This window comes from Opisthorchis viverrini (genome assembly GCF_000715545.1).
Source record: "Opisthorchis viverrini unplaced genomic scaffold opera_v5_16, whole genome shotgun sequence".
Taxonomy (NCBI): Eukaryota; Metazoa; Platyhelminthes; class Trematoda; order Opisthorchiida; family Opisthorchiidae; genus Opisthorchis; species Opisthorchis viverrini.
The window spans coordinates 2,089,589-2,100,334 of NW_008751672.1; positions in this window are offsets into that span (position 1 = coordinate 2,089,589).

The window sequence follows — 10,746 nt, forward strand, 5'->3', positions numbered from 1 at the left end:
GTGAGGCTCTGCGTGTTGACGGAATTTTGTCCGTCTGGTCAACATCTAGCGGAGCTAAGAGACTCGGTAGATTTCGGGCATTCAGGGGTTGTTTTCAGGAAGCTGACCTTCCTGATACAGTGCCACTTTGCCGCAATATTTTACCACAGACAAACTCGCATTTCCATTCCTTCTTGAAAATTCATCTGCGTTTCTATTTCCATCTACATGCATCAACCAGGCATGTGAATAGGAACACGCACGATCTGACCTGATCAATATGTACACTGCGATCTCCGAGATGGTGTGTCTAGTCCACTGATTAATTAACGATGCCTTGCTCCTCTCACCTACCTGGAGCACTAATCAGTTGATATTATAGGGACTTACATACATGTGGCTTATCAGTGTTGCATCTAAACATTGTTTTGCGTGTTCTGCTACCAGAACTAGTTCGCAAAATAACTGACCCATTAATGTCTTGACCTCGTTTCTTGATTCACTTGGTTCACTTCTTGCAGCGTACTTCCCCCCACTGATTCTCTCCATCCACCTACGCTACCTGGTAACTTGGCGTCATTCTACAGGTTTCTGGGGTGCCACCTCTAGAATATGCAACTGTCAATGTTTTCCCGTTGGAGAAATACTGCATTCAGACAAATGACTGAAGGCCTCGCCCAACCAACTCTAACGTGGGTGATGTGTCTCATTTTTGTGCTACTTCGAAGCGCTTGATCATTGTTGTGTCCGATTTGCCCATTAAATTTGGTTGCATTGTTTCTATGCAGCCGTATCCATAGGTGTTTGAAGCTAGGTTAAATTACTCAAAACCCTTTGGCTCAGTCGGTTAGAGATGAAATCAATACTACATAGCATCGAATGTCTGAAGACAACGGAAAGCAGTGGTCGAAAGGTTTCAATCAAAACGCCCTTACTTGGGATAGGATGTTTTTAACTTCAGTAGGCACTGTGGACTCCGCACCCATCACCATTTGGGAGAGTTATTACTGAACCTATGAGAATTCCATCCTCTGTGTGCTTAGACATTCACTTCGAGGAGAAATTTCCACCCCTCAGTTCACTGCAACTGCTGCTTGTTGCAAGAACGACTGTATTGTAGCTTCAACTAAACGGATCGCATAAACAATACAATGGCAACATGGTAGCCAGGAGCCACCTCATTTTCAAATGCACATAGTTCGCGAGTGCTGCTAAAGAGGGTGCTATGGAGCTAAGACCCACAGTCCTTTCAGTTGCTATCAGAACTAGAAGCTCAAGGACTGTCGCTGAGCATACTAGGAAACTTCGACCAACCTATTCTGGCGCTAGATTGGTTGTCTCTAAGTTGTGGGAGCCAGTGGTCATCGGAATACCTGGTAACAACACATAAACTCATTGATTCCATCTCAAAGAATAAAATTCACCCGGGAAAATTCGGTGTCCGTTCCCCGCATAGCCACTTCCTCTATATTTTAGGGGATTATTTTGGCAGTCCGTATCCCTTAGTAGACCGGAGTCCGTTTGCGGATTTGCCCATCGCATAGAATTTCACTGGAGGACCATCACGCAGCAAGGATAACGCCAAAGGTGGTTTGTGCTTGGCCATGCGTGCACCACGCACGGAGAGAAGGATAGGGAGAGTAAGACCAGGTTTTACTCCTGAGCCATTGATGTCGTTGTCCCATACAGTTGATTCGTTGATGTTGTTAAAAACCGCTGATCTATTGAGACTATACATTAGTTTGAAGTAAACATTTCGGTAATGTACTACTCATAAGGTTGCTGGAAATCCGTCGACAGCAACCTTATGAGTAGTACATTACTAAGATGTACATGTATCGCGATATCTCGAATATCGTAGCTACTGAAACATGAGGCGACCTGGTGCAACACATTCAGTTGCCTGAGAACCTCACAAACGAGAGATTCAGCTGGGATCCAGGTGAGTCTCTCGACCAAACCAAATTAGTTTGCAAATTAGTGTATTTTCGTAAACATTTCGGTGTTTTTTAGCTCGCATTAATTCTCGTCCTGAATATGGACAAGCACTTCGTCCCGGTCAAATAATATTTATTATTGGTGTGACAAGCGAACATGCGCTAACACGGGCAAGAAAATATCGGCTCTTGCGACTCTTACTCTCTAACAAACACAGTTCCTTTTCGAAACTGTGAAACAAAGAAGCCACCTCCAAATTATGACGAGTGTTGAGTTAAGGTGAATTAGGATGTCCGTACAACAGGCTTGGTTTTCGGCGGCCTCTAGTGCGTATTACTTGCACTAACGGACTTTTCGTTTTATCATACCACAAAGATAAGTACGGTCACTTTACCCACTGTAATGAATGATTAGACATATCAGGGAATGTGAACTCGTGGATCGAAGCACTTCTATTCACTGTTGTGAAGGGTCCAACACATGCCAATTCGTATGATTTTTTACATTAGGTGGACTAAATTGTCGCTTCCAGATGAAACCATGTTGGATGAAATTACCTAGGGAATCTTTGTTAGTACTTATTGTAAACTTTATCACCATTGTCTCTGGTCTTTCCTGATAAATGTGACAAGATCTTGCAGGCACATACCCCACTGTTTGGCCTTTGTATCCTGAAGAACCCAAGGAAGAAGTCAGTGGTTATCAACAACACACTAGGTGGTTTGTTTGTTGACACAAATAGCTACAAAACACGAGCTGGAACGCATATGGGTAGTGATTTTTTGACTTGAGAACAGCTAAACTGTCGTCGAGTGAATTATTCTTGGTACATTCGACTGTGACCTATTAGTACACAGGCCATGATAGCCATAATACAACTCAGATGGTATATGGACTAATAAGAGTTTTTACTATGGTCGACAATAGTTTAAAGTGGCGAGTTGCATCATGTATAAAATGGAGCAAGCTAAAAGGGAGACTTATCGTTTGTGAGAGTTCCTAGGTGGAAGTCCGGACGGGGGAACGTGTTTTCTCCGCAGCATACCAGTTTCGTCACATCAACACAGGCCATGATAGCCATAATACAACTCAGATGGTATATGGACTAATAAGAGTTTTTACTATGGTCGACAATAGTTTAAAGTGGCGAGTTGCATCATGTATAAAATGGAGCAAGCTAAAAGGGAGACTTATCGTTTGTGAGAGTTCCTAGGTGGAAGTCCGGACGGGGGAACGTGTTTTCTCCGCAGCATACCAGTTTTCGTCACATCACTGATTAAAAGGGGACCCGGAAATGATGAGCCAGTAAGACATTCATTGCGTCAAAATCTCACAAAAGCACCCGACACTGCGAATTTCGTAGTGCTCTAAAAAACAACGAATGCTAACCTGGGAAAACTAGACTCTCAACAGAATTGCGGTGGCAGTTACTTCGGGAGAAACGCGAGTCATTTATTAAAATGGATTCCCGGGCACACCCCAAAACATCTGCAGTTACCAGTTTGAAACTTTCGTCCTGTGTAATCGGTTGCCACTTGTTTAGTAGCGATTGGCACAACCAAAGAAGAGAGTCATTCAAAGTCATAAACCACTACTAGAAACAAAACTGCCTATCACGCTTTGACGAAGCGTGTGTAAACAAATGAACTTTGTGGCTATTTTGGTAGGGCCAGCATCGACTAATGACCACGGTTATAGTACTTTTATTCGACGTGGTCTGGGGCCTGATAACCTTTCCTGGTTGTAAATATTTCACTGGCCTGTGTGCTAGTATGCTAACTTATCCATCCGTTTTGCTGCTCTTTTTCAAGTGTTTCTAACATACAATTCACGACTATTGCACATACTTCTACTTGAATCTTAGTATCCTGGACATGGATCCCGTTTTGTGTAAGAGCACCGCTGGTGACGACAAAATGTTGGGAAACAAACAGTAAGGAATCCAAAACACTGATAGTGAAACAGTTTTTCTCATTGCCACATGCTCATAGTCTTCCTTTGTATACTTCCCGTGAAGTGAGAGTCAAACACATTTTGGGACCTGTTCTTTTACTTTTCTTGTTGTTAATAAAGCAAACGAACTGGTGCTTGTCATTTAGTGATACCAATCCATTGTATCCTTGAGACCGATTTCTCCAAACACAACTGTGACCTCTTCCATCCCTTGGACTGCACCCGTGATTCCTGGTGTCTAAACTTTGGTTCTTGGTAGGCCAAGGATTGCTATTTTAGGGTCTTATGGTGCACTAGGACTTACTTAGTGAATGTAAGTCTCACCCATTTAGTAACCGGAATTGTTTAACACCATCGTCGAACGCGTCATGTGATTGTCTTATCTCTATGTGGTCTGATTTCGCTGTCCTGTCAGCGTCACCTGAAACGCAGATCACAAGACGAATAGTGTGATACGTCAGTGGAGTGTTTCGCCTTAAAAGGACGAAGATGGCACGAACGATTATTACGCTTCATCCAATCCAGCCGACTTTTGCTTGGTTCAGAGTACCCAGGCTTTAGCTCGCGGTGTATTCTTACCACTACCGATGGTATGATTACACTAGGCCAAATCACTTGCAGGAGAAGTAAGACGGCCATATAAAGTCGTGATGTGTGTGACCATTCACAGAAAACAAGCTTTAATCGTTATTTGTTATTTATCATGAATAAATGACGTGAAGCTAAGACTCAATTAGGAATGTGTGCTTATACAAGGTAGTGGTTGAGAGACACATTCTCTAAAAATTTTGAACTCTTGTATTCTCAGTCTAGTTAGGTTCCATAAAAACAAAGTCAGTGTGGGGACAGTCATTTACACTTAGTTGTCGACCGGGATGATGTAAAAAGTTACGCTGGTGACGCAGTTTTAGCCCTAAGCACAGGGACATCAAACAAGTTACTTTTCATCTAAGGGCATTCTACACTTCGAGTTTCAAACTCAGAGCCTATCAGCCCAACACCCCTGGCTGCTAATCTGTAAGCATCGACGGAAATCCGTCTTCCGATAGTTCAGTGCCATCAGTTTAGCCTAAATCTTCTGTCCTATAAGGTTGTGTGAAATTGTGAGTCAGGGCGCTTGTCGTTTTCCAAAGGGATTTCGAAACACGTTCGCATTTTGCTGCATAGACACAGTGAACCACGTCAGTAGCTCACATGACAACAAGTAGACCGCTCGGTCACATTTCCACCATATCTTTGTGCAATTATTACTCTAGAAGACATCTTAATTGTCTTTATTTCAACAGATAAAGTTACTGTACTTGCAGTTCCGAACCCAGATTTATGTAAACAAAAACGTACGCTCAAATGAACCAGATGGTCTCAAACAGGACTTATCTGGCCACTGTCTGATGACTGCTCAATTCTGCTGTTTGTTTTCCCCTGATATGACCTTCAGTTTAACTTTTGTATCGTATCCACCAGCCGATTTTCTATCGCAACTCAGGTTCACTCCGACTGAGAATGTATTCCGTTGTCATCCGACAGACCTCCCATAGCCAGACTCAGCTAAATCTCTCGTTTATGATGTTCTTCAACTGGATATACTACACCAAATCGCCTCATGTTTCAGTTGGATAGTGTTTTACATGTATTTGCAAAACTGTCTTGAATACGTACTTATCCGACATCATTTTTCGAAAAAATGAATTGCTCTGATCTTTGATGAATTCCTTTCATTTTTCCATACACTGCCTCTTTTTGAAAGTTTGAAGGAGCTAGAGTGAGTCATAATGATGCGTTATTCAGTTGTCTACAAATTAGCAGAGTTCTGAAGTCGAAATTGCGATTTTTTTCTTCGGAAAACCGGATCGTTTATAATGGGATGCGCAAGGAGCGCAAACCTTCCCTACCCTAATTTTCGTTACTCCTTCCATCTTCTGCAGGTAACTAAGCGTCAGTCGGCTCATTGACAGTGTGTGGTTGATATTTACCATGCCTAGAATTTGGTGATTCACTGATTTTACCAGTCACCTGAGTCCGCTTGTTCCATGGCCTTCGGTTTCTGTCCTGAATCTAGGTTTGCGGGATAGCACGTGACCATCCAAAGCACGTTCCATGATGCGATACGTGTAGTCGTAGCAGCGAGGAATAACGATTTTGGCAGGCCGATATTCAATGAACAGGAAGTAACTGTGTGGTCACGAGGTGTGTTAGCCTTTCCGTGTGTTCAGCAGATCACATTAGCCCTATGATCACTAAATAAGTTATACTATCCACCCTAGTTTTGTCGCGGCTGATCTAGATTCTTGGTGGAAAGGCAGTCGAAGGTGAATGTTTCCCCTTCAGTTTCCAATTCAAACCACCACAATTTCAGTATCGTGTGCCCATCTGAACAATTACCTGACACACATGCTCTTTCTGTGTTATAAAATGTGGATGTAGTTAAAGAGAAGTTTATCTTGGTCTGAGAGTAGAACACATTGGTTTATTGAGAACAAGTAGTCCATATTGGTGCCCACTCTTGGATGGAAAATTTCCCAAGGCTGAATGAAAAGGACTATCGTGAATCCTTTTTATTTGTTGGTTTGTTTAGTTCAGTAACACTCTGATGATTACGATGTGCAAGTTTTTGCAAAGTAGTTCCGATCGCGGACGATGTGCTGCCGCGGATCGATAATAGTAGGTATTATCACATCCGTCGGACTTAATTGCTATTCTCCTGACTGGCCCTTGGGCCTAGAATTTTACCTTCTAAGTACCATTTCTGTGACCGGTACTAAATTGAAGGGAAGTTTGTTACAGTCTGATGAGCCCAGCAAATTGTACCCATCAGCAGTCATCTTCCGCATCCCTGACGTGTGACCCTGGTCCGGTAGTATTCTTGTCCTTTGGGTATTTATTAGCCCACCAGCAGTGTCTCTTAAGAAAGACAGGCTCAAACAAAGTCGTTTCCTCTCTGTAATAGAACAGACCAGTTGTAGGAGCACTCCAGCAGCCAAACACACTACAGTTGAATGAAACAGACAACTGTCAGTACTATTGTCAATGTGTCGAGGTATTGGAACTTGGTGAACAGATCAACGACCATTTGGTCAACCACCAATGTCATTAGTATCGTACAAAATAAACGTGATTAAGTACAAAAACTTCCCACATTTTTTATCACGAGACTATCGAAAGTGCGGCTTGCTTGACTAGTTTAAATGTTTTATCTTCACGTAAAATCTACGTGCATACGTGTTTGTCATTTTACACACAAGACGTCAATCCCCAACCACTCTCTGTTGTGCGTCACAGTCCACGTATCATATGGCTGATTACAACATTTCAACATGCCTCCACTTCACGTGGCCACAGCCTTTACGTCATTCCGTATTTTTGATTGCACAATGGAGACACGCGCACAAAACTGCTCGCTCTTCTATCATTGGTGCTCCTGCACAAGCACATACTAATGACACTCACACGCGTGATCATCCATCACAATGAAGTGCACACAGTCACGTGACGCGGTAGACCGCACCAAAGTCCGACCGACAACGAACGATCAAAAAATGTTTTCCACAGTCGCCTTAAATCAGCTTGCAAATTAGCACTAGAATGGTCAGGTATTCATGATTGACTTCGGTTTGTTTGCACAAATAGTGTCTGGCATTTTACCCCGTATGCGTTCGTTTCGAAATATTCGTCTAGACCTCACCACTCGTGCAAAATCGTCCATTTGAAACTACGTCCCAAAACGGTTATCATTGTCACTTAATTCTCGGTGAGAACAAGTTTGACGCCTACCATTACATTCAGCTGAGGATTCAGCTGCACGAACTAAATACCTCATTATCTTACCACGAAGTCAGTTTTCTGTGAGTATCAAGCAATGGAACTAAAAGTGAGAGGCGCTGTGTTTGGACCTTGCTGCCGATCACGCCTCAACAGCAACAGGAACGTGGAATATTCGTGGAGCCAAGTTATTCTCCTCTGGAAAGAAGTCACAGAGAAGTAAGCAAGCAAGTAACCCGTTGTTAAATCATTAAGACTGGTTGAAAATCCATTAAAGAGCTTTCCTCTCCTCACAGATACAAATTACAGCTTAGTTTAAGGGAATCCACTTTTCTGGCTGGTTGATAGATCCCTAAAACATGTGATCTGCGGAGACGCTACGGTCTGCCCAGTTTCCTCATGGATGATATTTCTTTATGAGATAAAGCGTCAGTGTGGTTACTGTAGTTCACTAATCAATTCTGAGTTGCGCTTTCATCCGCGTTTGGTTCAATTTTTGCTCCAATGGAATAAAGCAGTGTTTGGATTCAACCTGCGAACACTACCCCTGCCATCTGTGGTTGAATGCGGGTACTTGAAATTTTGTGGGCACTGAATGCACCAGTGCGTCAACTTTTGTTGGACTGGACAAATTAGTTGTCGTTTATTTTTGACAACATGACTGTAAAGGTGCGAATGTAAGCAACAGAAGTGGAGGACTACACAGCAGAACATTAAAAAAGGGAAACATTGGGAGTGGCTGACCCGATCATCTAGAAATCATGAGTCGTACGTTTTATCCTGAAGCACTAATTTCTTCCATTCATAGTTCGCTAAGATACGCTCCATTGACCCCTAGTCTCTGTAGTGAGTAGGGAAATTCACAGAACTTGCCGGACGCGCCCGCTCCTCAAAACAAAAATCCTTCAAGTTTGTGGTACTTCTTATTTGGTTCTAAAAACTACAGTGATTCCGCTTCGCATTGGCCTCTGTGATGCGCTGCGCTGCTAGTTTACCAGGAATGATTCACCAGGAAACCGTTGACTGATATTTTCCGTCAAACAGACCCCATCAAAATGCTCATTTTGGCGTAAAATATTTCTCCCTGTACATCACGGTCAACAGGAGTTCATGTGCTATCAGTTGACTGACTCAAACACAATAAAGTTTTGCTCACTTCAGGTTAAGTTCTCATCTATGAAGTCCAGCCACAATCAGAAACCTTGTACTCATAACCAAATAACTTCAGCTGTCTGATACATCGGAGTTATCCCGTCAGGTGAGCCTTATGCGTAGCCACCAATGAGCATAGTGGAGCAATCGGAATAGTATGGCAAGCCCTATGGCAAGTGACAAAGCGCTTTAGAAGACTTTGCATACTATATCAAAAATGACTGCAACTTAATGACCAGGTGCTTTCAGTGACTATTTTTAAGCACAAGCGTATTTTGTATGATGGGGGCAATCAACAAAACCAGATAGCGCTCCCAGCGTTTATCGTACCTTGCAGTGATTTGATAGTGAATAACCACAGGATTGCTGGGATACCAAACGGAGCACCAAACAAATGCCCGTAGCTTTCAAGTAGAATGGGATGTGTAGAGATGTCTGACATGGTGAAAAAACTTCGTACTTTTGATATAACCTCGTTTGTTTATTTGTATGTGGGCAGCTATGAAGCAGCACTCAGCTGGTTTTAGATATCTCACCCACACAGACCTCCACTGTATTCTGTGAGCGATATGGGCGAACCTATAATGACTTGTTTTCTCCCATCAAACTAGAAATGGGTGGAATTCATCCCTCACACAGCACTCCACATTTACGTAAAACAATTATCTCCGAGTCACTGTCTGCCGACTAGCAAGTCGACAGGTAATGAAAGACCAAGAGCTCCAGAGCATCGCCAATGGTTTGGAGATGGAGAAATAGCCATGCAATGTGTGGCTGAATTCCCCTGGCTGGTGATGGAGGGCAACAGTCGGTGAAACGATATTCACGAAACCATCTATTGGATCACTGAATAACCAGTTTTGGTGGCTTTGTTCAACATAGTTGTTAGACACAGTGCACAAAATTGAATGGAATACTGGCCTTAATTGCCCTTCAGAGAAAATGCAGTGCTAAAATCTCTCTTGAAGCACGAAGGGTATCAGGTTTGGATTTCCCTTTAGGAAAGGCGGTAAAGCTCTGAGAGCCCACCTAACAAAACCTGCTAGTGCTAAGTGGAGTAAAGGAAAACAACTACCATCACGTTTCTATAAATACACGCATTTCCAAATCAATTTGGTTTTCACGGGAGACTCAATTGAATGTTTATGATGACAACTACCATCACGTTTCTATAAATACACGCATTTCCAAATCAATTTGGTTTTCACGGGAGACTCAATTGAATCTCTCGTTTATGATGTCCTCCAGCTAAATGTGCTGCACACAGGTCGAAGAGTTTTCAGCAACCTTGTGAGTAGTTTCCTTTATGAAAAAAACTACCATCACTATTCTCACACTTGATACGCGCGAACTGTGTAGAAGCCATTGCGACATATTTCAGGAAGCTGTAGCATATAACATACTCAGTGGTCTTCAGGGGGTTGACAGAAGACATAGTGGATGTTGCATTGTGGGAAGATACATAAAACAACCAGTTACTCTGTCAACTTCCAAAACAGCGCAACCAGCGAGTTGAAATCCCATGACTTGAAGGCCTCCTCTGGCGCTGTTGATTTTCGGACACAATGGTAGTTTATGTGGTATCCTCTCATAAATTCCTGGCCTTTCTTTAACACCATACTACACTATACTTCCATCTCCTGGAAGGAGATAAGCCAGAATGATGAAACTTATAGGTTATTCCACATACTCATCACGCGGTTCAACACACTTAATAAATATCGCTCGTAGTTTCGGTACTTCTTCGAAAAAATTCCGATGTTTTGTCTAGATACTGCTCCGCCGACACAAACAGCTGTGTATTACTAAAAGTTTATATTGTTTCAAGCAGATGAAGTGAAGTCAGATGAGCATGATGAATGGTTTACGCAGACATCCCCAGTCTATCAAATATTTCTTGGTTCTACGGGTTTTGTGAGCAGATGCGTTGTTTTGAAGAGCGTAAACCTAGTCTTGTTTGGAGAG